We start from the raw sequence: 15176 nt of genomic DNA on the forward strand, positions 1-15176 counted from the left end.
GTGTGTGTGTGTGTGTGTGAATGCGGGAGTAAGGTGGTACAAACCTGTGATTAAGCCACTTAGAGATGTGAATGGAGGAGGATCCCAAGTTTTAGATCATTCTGGAAAAAATTTATTGAGATGCTATGCTAAAAGGAAAATAAATAATAAAAGGGCTAGAGGTATTGCTTAAGTTTAGCAATCAGAATGTCCTGGTTCAATTATCAGTGCCATAAAAAAATCTGTGTGAATGCATAGAAATAGGATCATGAAAACAAACATGTTTATCGATGAGGATAATGTTTTTTGTTTTTTTTTTTTTTTGGTCTGGTTATGGAGCCTGAACTCTGGGCCTGGGAGCTGCCCCTCAGCTCTTCAGCTCAAGGCTAGCGCTCTACCACTTGAGCCACAGCGCCACTTCCGGTTTTTTTTTCTTTTTTGCTTATGTGGTGCTGAGGAATTGAACCCAGGGCCTCAGGCATGCAAGGCAAGCGCTCTACCACTGAGCCACCTTCCCAGCCCTCGATGAGGATAATGTTAAGTCTGGGACACTGTCAATGAGCAAGTATTGTTTATGTTTTATAGGATTGTACAGTTTCAACAATGATGGACATTTTGCAAGAAAAAAGCTCCGTGAAACTCTTATCTCCAATAAAAACTACCAGAAAACCAGAAGTGGCACTGTAGCTCAAGTGGTAGAGTGCTTGCCTTGAGCTGAAGAGCTGCAGGACAGCGCCCAGGCCAAGAGTTCAAGCCCCATGACTGACAAAAATTTTTTTTATATCAAATAGCTCGGTTGTAGTGACTCACACCTCTAATCCTAGTTACTAAGGAGGTTGAGATGTGAGGACCATGGTTCAAAGCCAGCCTGAGCAGAAAAGTCCTGTGAGACTCCTATTGACAATGAACCAATAAAAAGATAGAAGTAAAGTTGTGACTCAACTTTAGAGCACTAGCCTTGAGCCAAACACACACACACACACACACACACACACACCACCACCACCACCACCACCACCACCACCACCACCACCACCACTACCACCACCACCACCACCGCCACCACCACCAACAACAAAATCCCAAAACAACTCTGGCCCCAGGTCCTTGAGTTCAAACTTAAGGATGCATGCGTGTGTACACACACACAAGATAATAAAAATAATAATGTCGTAGATTGGTGATATTTCAGAGTCAATGAAGGTTATGAAACCCAAGACCATTTGAGAAGTACCCATGGCCAAGGAAGCTAAGGAGATGAGACATAGAGACATGTTTGGGCTGGATGCTTCTGCTACACAGGACATTACTGAGACAGTAGGGGCCAGTGATTTGAGTGAGGACTAGAGGGCAGTGTTGCATTAGTGTTCCTTTCCTGCTTCTGAAAGGTTGCTTTGTGGTGATTTAGCAGAATGACCCCGTTTGTAGGAAGATAATGTGTACTACAACTTGGGGAACAATTTACTTTCTGATCTTTTAGGGAAAATCTTTTCTTTGAACAAACTGCTTGTGGTTTTGTCATTCTTCAGGGAGGAAACTGGCACATGGGTATATTTTATTTATTTATTAAATTCATTTTCCAGATTTTTTAGTTAATTGGCTCATTATCTTGAAGTGGTTGGACAGAGGAGTTAAGATTCAGCATGTCACTTTGGGAGTACAATGCATCTTATCAGGGTCACCCCTTCTGTTATTTTCCACTATCTCTCCCAACCCCAGCCATCCTCTAAATTTACCAGATTTCATTCTCATATATATTGAATATTCTGAAATGTATTCATCCATTCTTCTTCCCACGTATCTCCCCTTCCTCCCCTTCCCCTCACCCCTTCTCCCTAAAATACATGTTCCAGTTTCTTGATATTTATTTTGTTAAACTGTTAAGTTGTTTAAAGGACTTATTCCACTGGACTCCTCCCCTGTATCTACCCTGTATCTACTTTAATATGTGTGTGCATATGTGCATACAACCCTGTATATGCTTATATATATTTATATATTAGTGTTAACTTCCACATTTGTGAGAAAACATGAGTCCTTTGTCTCTCAGAACCTGACTTCTTTCACTGTGCATGATTTTTCCCCCCCTGCAAATGACAAATTATTTACTTCTCTATCTTCCTGATAGAGAAGTAAAACGGTGTCTTTTCCTCCACTTTGGCTTCCTGTCTCCCACCTTGGCCTTGCTGGTCCTCTTCAGTCCTCTATGGCGACAGCACCCCACTGTCATGGACAATGTGAGCTTTGAAGTGTGGCGTTCCTGCATTTTGAATCTCAGCTTTGGGCCAAAGCTCTCAAGTCTGTACTAAATAGTGTAACTCAGCCCACAGGTTTGGGCTGAATTTCTGCTTCTATCTGCCCCTTGAATAAGAATACTATTGAACATGGATTAGTCCCTGCCTGAGACAGGGATTCTTTGCCTGTGGTTTCTCAAGAGAATCCTCCCAGGAGGAGAAGGAGAGGAGCTTAGTAGGGCCAGGGCCCAAGGGAAAAGCTGGGTAAAGAAGATGTTGTTTTATGGGACATGAGTCAGCCCATGAGTCAGCCTCATCACATAGCAAGCTCTTTAGCCACAGTTGAATTCAAGTTCACTGTTAAGAAAACAGGGTCCATGTAAAGACTACAGAAATATAAACTCTTACTTGAAGTGACTTTTGTTTAGTCAAGGATGATTCTCTAGGAAGTGGCACTGTGGTTCAAGTGGTAGAGCGCTGGCCTTGAGCTGAAGAGCTGAGGGACAGCACCCAGGACCAGAGCTCCAACTCCCACAACTGACAAAAAAAAAAAAAAAAAGGATGACTCTCTAAAATATGGACCCACCATGAACTGTGGGCAGTTAATGCTGTGACTGGGATAATGGTCCTTGCTTAGTCAAAGGAATCTGGTGTCTTCTCTACACACATTGATAAGCTTTGTTACATTGAGAAAATCATCCACTACCTTATTACATTTGTGGTATGTCACCTCCCCCATCTACAGGCTGAGACAATGCTATAGACTGTGACACTTGATAAAAATCTGATGATCATGCCCATAATCTTAGCTATTCAGGAGGTTGAGATCAAAAGATCACTGTTAGAAGCTCAAGGCCTGCCTGGGGAAGGAAAGTCTGTGAGACTCTTATCTCCACTTAGCCACCAAAAGCAAGCGTTGGAATCAGAGCTATACGTCAAGTGATAGTGCATTGGCTTTGAGCACAAATGCTCAGTGCCCATACCTTGAGTTCAAGACCCAGAATCAGCACAAGAAGAGAAAAAAATGTCTGATGATTGTGTAATGTGTTTAAGACATGGACCAAGTGTAATGAGTAGGCCTGGAATAGTCAATATTCATTTCCAAGACTAGATTCCAGCATTGTCAACTTTAGATTCGATTTCTTTTTAGGAAATAACGTTACAGAAACTTTCCATGGAGGTTTAAATATGAAATTGTTGGTACCACAGAATCACTCAATTCTCTATCATTAGTTCAGTCCCTTCCTGCCTAGCTCAGCCATTGTGGAAGCCTTAACTTAAGCCCATCTCCAACCACAGGAAAGTGCTCCAATGGATGTGAGCTCATTATATTTTAGGAAGCTTCCTCAGAGACTTTTCCTTCTAAATTTTGTTTTCTGTCCGTGTAAGTAGCCATCTCTGAGAGCCGACAGCAGCAGTATGCTCCAGGGAGAGCTAGTTTTCTATTCTCAACCTGCCCACAACTGTCTGATTATAATGTGAACTTTCTAAGTTTTCAGAGGTCAGTAGAGGTCTTGGTTTAATGTTCTACAAGGATTATGTCAGTCAGCCAGGATAGAGAAAGTACAAGATAAATATTATGACTGCCAGCTGTCAAGTGTTGGCTTTTTAGGGTAGCCAAGTCTGCTGAGATTACTTCCTGTTCTTCTGCAGTGAGGTTTGCCGTTTCCTCCAGATATCCTGTCTCAGTCTCCCAAGTGCTGGTATTACAAGTGAGACTACATCATACCAGAGAAATTCACCTCTTGATATGGTTAATATATGCTAATGAAACCTTTGATACATTTTACAAAAATGATCCAAACATTTTTTTATACTATCTGACCTTACCTTTCTCTTCCAAAACAACTTATTTTTACCTGTTATTTTCCTTGTTTATTATTCCAAAATATGATGTGTTTGGAAAAATGGGCTAGAAATCAATCTAGGTTATTTTTCTATTTATGTAAGTTACATTTTATTATATATATATTTATATAATATATATATTTTTTTGTCAGTTGTGGGGTTTGAACTTAGCCTGGGTGCTGTCTCTCATCTCTTCAGCTCAAGGCAAGTACTCTACCACTTGAGCCACAGCTCCACTTCTGGTTTTCTAATGGTTTATTGGTGATGAGTCTCACAGACTTTCCTGCCTGGGCTGGCTTTGAACCGAGATACTCAGATCTCAGCCTCCTGAGTAGCTAGGATTATAGGTGTGAGCCACTGGCACCCAACTAATATATTTATAAAGTTACATTTCTTCACTTTCAGGTGTTGTCCAAAGGGGTTACAATTTTGTTTATGAATACCATGCATCTTGATAAACAACACCCTTTCCATCTTTCTCTCCCATCTCTCTCATCCTCACCCATTCCCTCACTTTTCCTAGTTTCATAGGATATGATGACATTCTCCTCCTTCAGTTTTCCTAGTTTTATAGGATATGACTGCATTCTCCTCCCCTTCCTCTCTTTATTCATTGATCTACACCTACAACTCAAGTACCCACTTTGTGGTATTCATCCAAAGCAATCTTTTAAGATTTATGAAGACATTTTGGCCTCATATATGGTATCTTCTAGAGAATATTTCATGGATACTTGAGGTCTGTTTGTTGTGGATTAAGGCCTCTGTTTCCTAATTTGCCTTCTGTCTTGTTTTTCTGTTGAAATCTTCTACCATGATTGTGTAAACTAACTAGAGATTTTTCTATTCCATCCTCTTAATTTCCTTTTTAATTTTTCCAGTGCTGGGGTTAAATTCAGAGTGTTGCATGTGGGAGACAATCTATTTAAAATTAGTTACTGGTTACTATTATAATTTTGTTCTTTGTTCTCTGTGTTTAATAACTTTTTATCCTTCAATCCTTACCCCCTATCTTGCTGTGTATTTTGTTGATATTTTCTAGGCCATTTTTTAATTTCTTTCTCATTGCCTATTGTGTATATTTGGTAGATATTTTCATTTTGGTCATTATGGCCAACTACAGGAAACATTCTATACTAACAGTATTTTAAATGGATTATTATTGTTATTTATTTATTTTTTTTGGGTCTGGTCATGGGGCCTGAACTTTGGGCCTAGGTGCTGTCCCTCAGCTCTTTAGCTCAAGGCTAGTGCTCTACCACTTGAGCCACAGAGCCACTTCCGGCTTTTTTCTTTTTGCTTAAGTGATGCTGAGGAATCGAACCCAGGGCCTCATGCATGCAAGACAAGCACTCTACCCCTGAGCCACCTTCCCAGCTCTATTATTATTATTATTATTATTATTATTGGTCAGTTTTGGGGCTTGAGCTCTGGGCCTGCGTGCCCAGCTGAAGTCCAGTGCTCTACCACTTGAGCCACAGTGCTACTTCCAGTTTTCTGGTGGTCATTTGGAGATAAGAATCTCATGGACTTTTCTGTGTGAGCTGGCTTTGAACCATTATTCTTAGATCTCAGCCTCCTGAGTAGCTGGGATTATAGGCATGAGCCACCGGTGCCTGGCTTTTAAATGGATTATTTCTTAACTTCAGTTGTTTCACCCTTCTTCTTTATGCCTATGATGTCCAAACTTGCATCTTTATTGTGTACTCATTAAAGAAACATATTTATTGCTTTTATTTTTTCACATTAAAAAATGTAGCTATTGCCAGGCACTGGTGGCTAACACCTGTAATCCTATCTACTTAGGAGGCTGATGTTTGAGGATGGTGGTTCTAAGACAGCCTAGGCAGGGAAGTCTGTGAGACTAATTAACCACCAAAAATGCAGAAGTGGGGTTGGTAATGGACAGTCAGACCAGCTGGGCGATTGTGGCTGCGCTCCGCGCGAGTAGAGCGGTGTGGCCGCGCGTGGGAGCCCCGCCGGCGCTGGGCTGCAGCCCGGGACCTGAGGCTCGGCCCTGCTTGTGATCCCTGACCCAGCTGCGCCGTGAGAGGGCCCGCGGCTGGGCAGTGAGGCCTCCTCGGGCCCGCCGCGCCCTCCATGAGAGTAGGGGCTCCGCGGAGCTTAAGGGAGGCCGGGGCGGGGCGGCGGGCGGAGTAGAGGCGATGGCGGTGGGCCGCTCACCCTTGCGGGTGGATGCTGCGCCGCGGCGATGGACGCCCTGGAGGAAGAGAGCATCGCGCTGTCCTTGTGAGTGACCGTGGCTGGAGGATGCGCCGCGGGCCTGGGCCTGTCCTCCGAGGGCGTGGGGCTTTGTCACCCCTACATCACAATCCCAGGCCGGCCCGGCGCCCTTGAGCGGCGAGGCGTGGCCCGCAGTCCGGGGACCCATCCCCTCCCCCCAACACGCTGCCCTTCCCACCCCCCCCCCCCCCCCCCCGCACCTGTCCCCCAACGACCTCCGACCCGAGCACTCTCCCATCCAGTTTCCCCGCGCCAGGTGTGGTGCGATCGCTAAAATTCGCTCTTCTGCCTCTGATGCAGAATTCGATGCTGTGGTCGGATGTCTAGAGGACATTATCATGGATGATGAGTTCCAGTCATTACAGAGAAACTTCATGGACAAGTATTACCAGGAGTTTGAAGACACCGAAGAGAATAAACTTACCTACACGCCCATTTTTAACGAATATATTTCTCTGGTAGAAAAATATATTGAAGAACAGCTGCTGGAGCGGATCCCTGGATTCAACATGGCCACTTTCACAACAACATTACAGCACCATAAAGATGAAGTAGCTGGTGACATATTTGACATATTTGACATATTTGACATGCTGATTTTCTGGCATTTAAAGAAATGTTTTTGGACTACAGAGCAGAAAAAGAAGGACGAGGATTAGACTTGAGCAGTGGCTTAGTGGTGATGTCCTTATGCAAATCATCTTCTACACCAGCCTCCCAGAACAATGTACATCACTAGGGCCCACCTCCAGGGAATGGGTGGACCATCTCGGATGATGTCACAAGCCTGGTAGGCTTAGAGACCTCAGTTATGCCCACAGAAATGGTCTCTGAAAGACTGCTGCTGTGTTGCCATTTATGTTAAGTATTGATGGGTCACAGACAACATGACCTGACCCTTCTGGACCATTTCTCCTAGAACACCTTCTTGTATTCAGTCACCCTCGTGCTTCTTTCCTTCCCCATGTAGACACCTCTCCTAGGTGCTTCTGAGCCAGACCCCTCTCCAGGGCACATGGAGTGTCAACAGCGTGAAATAACCCGCCATCATGAGCCCTTTGTCCCAGCAGACTTTGCACAAGTCAGTGTGTGCACAGCTCTGTCACATGGGTCAGTTTCAGTTCTGCATCCTCAGGGGTTTTGTCTGGGTCTACTCACCTTGCCAGATCCTCGTGCCAGCTGTCTGCCATAAGGTGTGTTGGCTGTCGGAACCAACTGAGAGGGACATCCTCTACCCAAAAACTACATCTGCAGTGCTTGTACCACTCTGCTGTTTGTTCTCATGTAGTCCCACTTTCTAGAAATCTCTTAGGCATTATTTTTGAAAAAAATATTTTTATAGATGAAAACTCAGGCTAGCCTGGTAGATATATATAGTCATGGAACTGTCATGATCCCCCAGTTAAGATCAAAGTATTCTCTGTGTTCTTTTGAGTTAGTTCTGTGAAGGCAAAGATGCTGTATGCACTGGTCCACCTGTTGTATTGGCTCCAGTGAACAGAGGCTAAGAGCTAGAAATAGAGTAGGAACTGCCCTGGTTTTGGAGCATGCTAAGTGTATGTGCAGGTTTGCTTAAAATCCTTTCTGCATAAACCAGTTTGGTGGGCTTTCTTGGGAGGAGGTAGAGAAGCAATTTTTTCTTCTGTCAAAAACCTATCTGAGAAGGTCTAGCTCAGCATAGAGTGGATGGGGGACAGCTTTGCTGGTCACCTGTCTGCCTTGGTTTAGTGCGGCATTTGGTAGACTATAGCTAGCCTGAAAGCAGTTCAATTCCTAATATGTACTTTCGACACTAAAACCCATCCTGGCTTTTCAGTGACTGTTGCAGTTTCAGAGGATGAGCTTTAAGCTATACTATGTGTTTTTCTGTAGTAGTTTGTTGCTACTTTTGTAACCTGAGTAAAATTTTGAGGTGTTTTGCAAGAAAAAAAATGCAGAAGTGGAGTTGTGGCTCAGTGGTAGAGCAATAGCCGTAAGTGCAAAAGCTCAGGGACAGCGCCCCAGGTCCTGAGTTCAAGCCCCAGGACTGGCACAAAAATGAAAAAAAGTGGAAAGCACATGAAAATTACATTATATTTAGTATTATTCATGTATTTGGTATCATTAGAGAGCTGTATGATTTATATGGTTTGAAAGAATCTGGCTTTTGTTATTACTAAAGAAACTTTACTAGCATTGAGTTTTTATCAATTAAAGTTTCCCAGATAATGCAGTGAGTGTAGATCTACTACTTTTCAGGAAGATTTTATGTTTACTGGGCATGCAGGTGTCAGCCTTTACAAAAATTAGAACTAATAGAGTCCCCCAATTTCCTCTTCTCAACCTGCCTGAACATAGTCTGATTGTAACTTGAACTTCCTAAAGTTTGTGAGGTCAGTTAAGGTCTTTGATTTATAGTTAACAAGGATTATGAGCCAGACAGTGTTAGGAAATGATCAGATAAATATTATCAATCTGTGTGTGTGTGTGTGTGTGTGTGTGTGTGTGTGTGTGTGTGTGTGTGTGTGTGTGTGTGTGTGTGCGTATGCGCGTGCGCAAGCATGACAGCCAGTCCTAGGGCATAAATTCAGTGCCCGATACTTTTTTTTCCCCTCAAGAGTAGTACTTGTGCTGGGAATGTGGCCTAGTGGTAGAGTGCCTACCTAGCACACATGAAGCCCTGAGTTGTTTCCTCAGTACCACAGACACAGAAAATGTGGGAAGTGGTGCTGAGGCTCAAGTAGTAGACCACTAGTCTTGAACTGAAGAGCTGAGGGACAGCGCCCAGGCCCAGAGTTCAAGCCCTATGACCAACAACAAAAAGAAAAAAAAAGAGTACTACTTAAGCTAAAACTCCATTTCTGTTGTGTGTGTGTGTGTGTGTGTGTGTGTGTGTGTGTGTGTGTGTGTGTGTGTGTGTGTGTGTGTGTGTGTGTGTGTGTGTGTGTGTGTGTGAGACTAATTGGAGATAAAGATCTCCTGGACTTTCCTGCCTAGTCTGGCTTTGAACCATGATCCTCAGATCTCAGCCTTCTGAGTAGCTAGGATTATAGGCATGAGGCACTTGTGTCCAGAATATGTTACATTTTTGACATGCAAGTAATTATCTTTTTAGGTTATCTTTTGCCTGATTATGATTATTTTTTCTTTTGCTACATTACTGTCAGAGGATTGAAAATGTCCGAGAAATGTTGGCATCTCTAGCAAATACCAGCATAGTCCCTTCCTGGAGTGTGCCAGCTCATATTTGTAATCTACCAAAGGTAGCTTGATTACAACATGAAGTTCTTGAACTTGATGTGGTCATTGAAGTTCTTTGTTTAATATTCAGTGAAGAATAAGCAAGGGAGACAGAGCCATAGAGGACAGAAGATTCCTGTTCTTATTTATGGCTTCTTGTACATGGCAAAGGATTCTAGCTGGCTGATTCCATCATCTGCCTTTTATCTGTCTTTTCTTTATCTGCATTGTTGGAGGTTTTTCCACTCCATGCAAACAATGTGAGTACCTAGAAGCTAAGGACATGAAGTTCTAAGAAGCAGACAGGGAAGCCACACATCAAAGCAGCATTCCATTGTCAAGTGTATTGCTGATGGATCTGGAGTTGGATACCAGGGTCTGAAACTCCATGATGACTGTCTCTCCATAGTACTGTTTCATTTGTCCATTTATTGCCTCCAGATTCAGAGGTGTTCTGATTTCTCCATTCCCACCCTCCATTCTCTGCCTTCTCCCATGCCCCCTTCTGGTTGTCAAAAGAGTAGTGGCTCAAGTTGGGCACTGGTGGCTCATACCTGTAATCCTCTACTACTCAGGAGGTTCAAAGTCAGCCCAAGCAGGAAGTCCATGAGACTCTTATTTCCACTTATCCACCAATAATAAAGAAGTAGAGCTGTGGCTCAAGAGATAGTGCACTAGCCTTGAGTAAAAAGCTCAGGCGTCACCAAAGCCCTGAGTCCAAGTTTCAGGAATAGTACAACACACACAAAAAGTGGCCATTACAAGTGGCTGGGAAGGTGGCTCAGTGGTAGAGAGCTTGCCTTGCATGCATGAAGCCCTGGGTTTGATTCCTCAGCACCACATAAGCAAAATGAAAAAAAGCCGGAAGTGGCGCTGTGGCTCAAGTGGTAGAGTGCTAGCCTTGAGCCGAAGAGCTGAGGGACAGCGCCCAGGCCCAGAGTTCAGGCCCCACGACCGGAACGCCCCCACCCCAAAAAAAGTGGCCACCACAGCTGAGATACAGACTCATCTAGATTCCAGTCAGTGTATGAATAGATAGACAGCTTATGCTATAAATATACAATAGAGTATTATTTATGTGCAAAGTGCTATTTGGTTGATAACAACAAAACGGATGGAACTGGAGGACACTGTTAAATGAAATATACAGAAAGATAAATTCTTCATGTTCTCTTTCACATGTGGATGCTAAAAAACGTGTAGCCAAGTGCTGGTGCTCAAAGTGCTAGTGGCTCATGCTTATAATCCTAGCTACTCAGAGTCTGAGATCTGAGGATCATGGTTCAAAGCCAAGGTGGGCAGGAAACTCCATGAGACTCTTCAATAAACTACCAGAAAAAAGCCAGAATGGAACTGTGGCCCAAGTGGTAGAGCACTAGCTTGGGTAGCTGAGGATTATAGGTATGAGCCACCAGTGCCTAACTGGAGGCACTCTGTTGACACCCAGAACGATGCCAAACAGTATTTGCTGGAAGATGGAAAGTCGGATAGGAGGCTGGAAACAATACCAAACCCCCACAATGTACAAAACACCCTTAGCATAAGCTCTGGAGTCCTATAACATAATGGGCAATCAGAGGCCACAGTTACCTGCTGTATATGTCATAAATAATGGACATTTTGATGGGTCAAAACTCTGGATAACCAAGAATTGATTTCTAATATCTCTTCTGCCTGTGCAACGCTACGTATCAACTTACAGCTGTTTATGGAAGACTGATTTTGCAATGACTGACATGCACATCCTTGGAGCCCTGTCTACTCAGCACTTAACGAAACAGCATTATACAGCAACAGGTACGGGAGAAAAATTACTGAAAGCATGATTTCTTCCTGTGCCAATTGTCTCGCACACATGATGGTGTCCTGGGCTGTCTTTTTTCCTCTCCTTTCTTACTTTTCTGGTTGTTAACTGGAGCTAAGAGTCTCACCAACTTTCCTTCCCAGGCTGGCTTTGAAGTGCCATCCTCAGGTCTCAGCCTCTCCTTAGTAGCAGGGATTCCAGGCATGTGCCACTGGTGCCTGGCTCACCTCAGTTTGAGCTGGTTCTCAACAGGCTGGTTCCCCCTGAAGTGACAATCCAGTCCCTTCCCTAATTGCTGTGGCTCTCTGATAACAAGTTCAATGGAAAATTTCAGCATTTACCTAATGGGAATAAACCTTATTTGCCTCTTCTCCCATTTACCCCATACCTAGTATGACAGCACTCATTGCTGGGTCCTTTGGCTCCTGTAACAAGTTACATTAAATGACAGGAATTTATTTTGAGCATCAATGGGTCAAGACACAGATGATGAATCTTTATGGGTCAAAGTAAAATATTAGCATCTTTTTAGGATGGGCCACGTGAGCATCTTCTAGCCAATGAGGTTAAAGGAAAGTCAGCCAAGGATCCTGAGTAATGTTTCCTTTCACCATAAGAAATACCGCTGGGAAAATTCCTTGTCTTCTCACCTTCCCTTTCTATGTCTTCACATTTTTGTGTGAAGATGTAATGCTCAGAGCTACAGCAGCCATATTGCAAGTATGAGGAAAACAGGGGCTGGTGATTCTGTCTTTCTCCAAAAGCCAAGATAGACCCAAACTAACCTGTAGTGGGCTTGAGACCTACATGATTAAAAAACAAAAATCTTTGTAGAGATGAAAGTAGCCAGCTTAGTGTCTGACTCTTGGCAGTCATTCTATAAATAGTCATTTTATGTCAATGTTCAATCAGCATCTCAGAGAGGACAAAGTTACAGAGTAACACCAAATTGCACAATATAGTTTGTAGTTTCTTTTTATCATCAAGAGACATATGAGTTCAAGTTATTTTGCTGAAAATGTGGTCAAGTTTGGGAGCTGGTTCAGTGTGGACTGCTGGCCTTTTATGGTCTATTGAACCAACTATGTCACCACATGTGGTCAGGGTGGCAGCCTTCATAAATGTGTCAGAACTTAATTTCCTGGACTCAAGTTCGGGCTCAGCTTGTAGGAACACCCACACATTTGGGAATACCAAACCCTACATTCTCTGATGCCCTTAGGATCTTGAAGTTCTCTCCCTCCCCCCTCCAGCCCAAGCCCAAAAGTTCTTCCCTCTTTCTTTTCATCTAGGGTGAGATTCATTTTAAAATATATGATAAAAGGAAGAAGGAGCCAGGCGCCAGTGGCTCATGCCTGTAATCCTAGCTACTCAGGAGACTGAGATCTGAGGATCGCAGTTCAAAGCCAGCCCAGGCAGGAAAGTCTGTGAGACTCTTATCTCCAATAAACTAATAAAAAAAACTGGAAGTACTGCTGTGTTGTAAGTGGTAGGGTTCTGTCCTTGAGATGAGCTCAAGAACAACTCCCAAGCCCAGAGTTCAAGCCCCACAAAAACAAAAAACCAAAAAGGAAGAAGGCTCTCAATGCATTTAGTGAACTATTTCATGCACATAATAAAAGTCTCAGACTTGTCAGAGAGCCACCAGTGTCCTAATTTACCCTCAGGCCAACCATGCTCTCCACCCTCTAGGCATTGGGGTTTCTTTCTCTTACCAAGAACAAGTTGTATTCTGTTTCAAGGCCTTTGCCTAGCAAATTCTGCCATAGTTAAATCTCTTCCCCTGACTGATGATAGAATAGATGCCTTTGTTTTTTGTGAAACTGGGGATTTGAAAGTAGATCCTTATCACTTATTAAGCAGGAGTTCTACTAATTAAGCAATACCTCTAGCCTGTATTGGACCGGTTATTTATTTATTTATTTATTTATTTTTATTTTTTATTTTTGTTGGTCATGGGTCTTGAATTCTGGGCCTGGGCCCTGTCCCTCAGCTCTTCAGCTCAAGGCTAGCATTCTCCACTTGAGCCACAGCACCACTTCCAGTTTTCTGAGTTTATTGGAGATAAAGTATCTCATGGCCTTTCCTGCCCAGGCTGGCTTTGAACCATGATCCTCAGATCTCAGCCTCCTGAGTAGCTAGGATTATGTGGGTGAGCCACTGGCACTTGGCAGTTTATTTATTTATTTGTCAATTGTGGGGCTTGAACTCAGGGCCTGGGCAATGTCTTTGAGCTCTTTTGCTCAAGGGTAATGCCCTAACACTTTGAGCCACAGCTCCACTTCTGGTCTTCTAGTGGTTCATTGGAGATAAGAGTCTTGTGGACTTTCTTGCCTGGGCTAGTTTGTAACCTCAATTCTCATATCTCAGTCTTCTGAGTTGCTAGGTAGCATGAGTCACTGGTGTCTGGCTCTCTCTTTCTTTCTGTTGATACCAGTTATGCGGATGAGGAATTTAATAAAGGGTTAAAAGCTATTGTCTTTGTGGCTACATTGTGTACTATACTATCACTACAGTGGGTATGTTCTAGAAGCTTCATAGAGTAATATTAATAATCCCCTGTTCATGTGTGTGTGAGCACACGTGTGTGTATGTGTGCTCGTCTGTGCCTGTGTGTGTGTGTGTGTGTGTGTGTGTGTGTGTGCGTGTGTGTGTGTGTGTGCTGCTATTAGGACTTAAACTCAGGACCTCATACTCATTGTTGACTTTTTTCACTCAAAGCTGGTGTTCTATCACCTGACTTAGACCTCCACTTCTGGCTCTTTGTTGGTTAATGGGAAACAAGAGTCCATCAAATTCATCTTCCTAAGCTGCTTTTGATCCTCAGATCTCAGATGTGAGCCCCCAGCATCCAGTCAGCAGGAGAAGAAGTATTAATCTCTCCTCTATAATGTATTTTGTTGTGATAACATATTAGCCATGGGACTGGGAAGGTGGCTCAGTGGTAGAGTGCTTGCCTTGCATGCTTGAGGCCCTGGGTTCCAGCTTGCCTTGCGTGCTTGAGGCCCTGGGTTTGATTCCTCAGCACCACATAAGCAGAAAAAGCTGGAAGTGGCACTGTGGATCAAACAGTAGACTGCTAGCCTTGAGCTGAATTGCTGAGGAGCATTACCCAGACTCAGAATTCAAGCCCCTGAATGCCAAAAACTAAAGAAACCAAAACATTAGCCACTATTAGTGAACACAGTTTCTACTCTTGGTAACAGGAAGGCAGTATCTCACAATCCTGCTTGGCAGTGCCCAGTCAGACCAGTGAATGGTGGCAGGAATAGCATCAGAATTCCCTAAACATTCATCTTTTTTTTTTTTTTTAAAGGGATTGATCCTCCAGCTTCCAGGCTCTATCTTTTGTTGATATTCAAGGTTGATGCGATTTCCTCCTGTCCCTGAAGAGTATGATGGTGTAGAAAAGGAGCTGTGTGGCTTCCACTATACTCTGGGTATCATATCTAAACATGACATATGTAAACTTGTCACTGAATCGAGAATGAAAAATGTGTGTGTGTGTGTGTGTGTGTGTGTGTGTGTGTGTGTGTGTGTGTGTGTGTGTGTGTGTGTGTGCGCCTTTTAAATTTCTTAAGCATAGCTATGGGTTTTATTTGGTGATTTGTGGAGATGGCCATCACCGAAGAGTAACAAGTATGATGGTAGAGATGTCAGGCTGCTCAATGGGTCCCCAAAGGAAGAAACTCAAGCAGGAGTGACAGTTATGAAGGAATTCATATAATTCTGAGGGGTGGCATGGAACACCCAAAGGGGATTTACAGGCCAGCAGTATGGGAAGAATTGGCAAAGACAAGATGAGACCAAGCTTTTGCGGAGTGCCAATGTCCTATTGTGAAGATTTT

At 43.5% G+C, this 15176-nt stretch overlaps 1 pseudogene; it reads left to right on the plus strand.

Moving 5' to 3' along the window:
• The first annotated feature begins 6517 nt into the window (after positions 1–6517).
• Positions 6518–7242, plus strand: LOC138834852 (ADP-ribosylation factor-like protein 2-binding protein pseudogene; annotated as a pseudogene).
• The last annotated feature ends 7934 nt before the right edge of the window (positions 7243–15176 follow it).

Source organism: Dipodomys merriami, unplaced genomic scaffold, assembly GCF_024711535.1.
Source record: "Dipodomys merriami isolate MVZ:Mamm:240054 unplaced genomic scaffold, mDipMer1.0.p SCAF_22, whole genome shotgun sequence".
Taxonomy (NCBI): Eukaryota; Metazoa; Chordata; class Mammalia; order Rodentia; family Heteromyidae; genus Dipodomys; species Dipodomys merriami.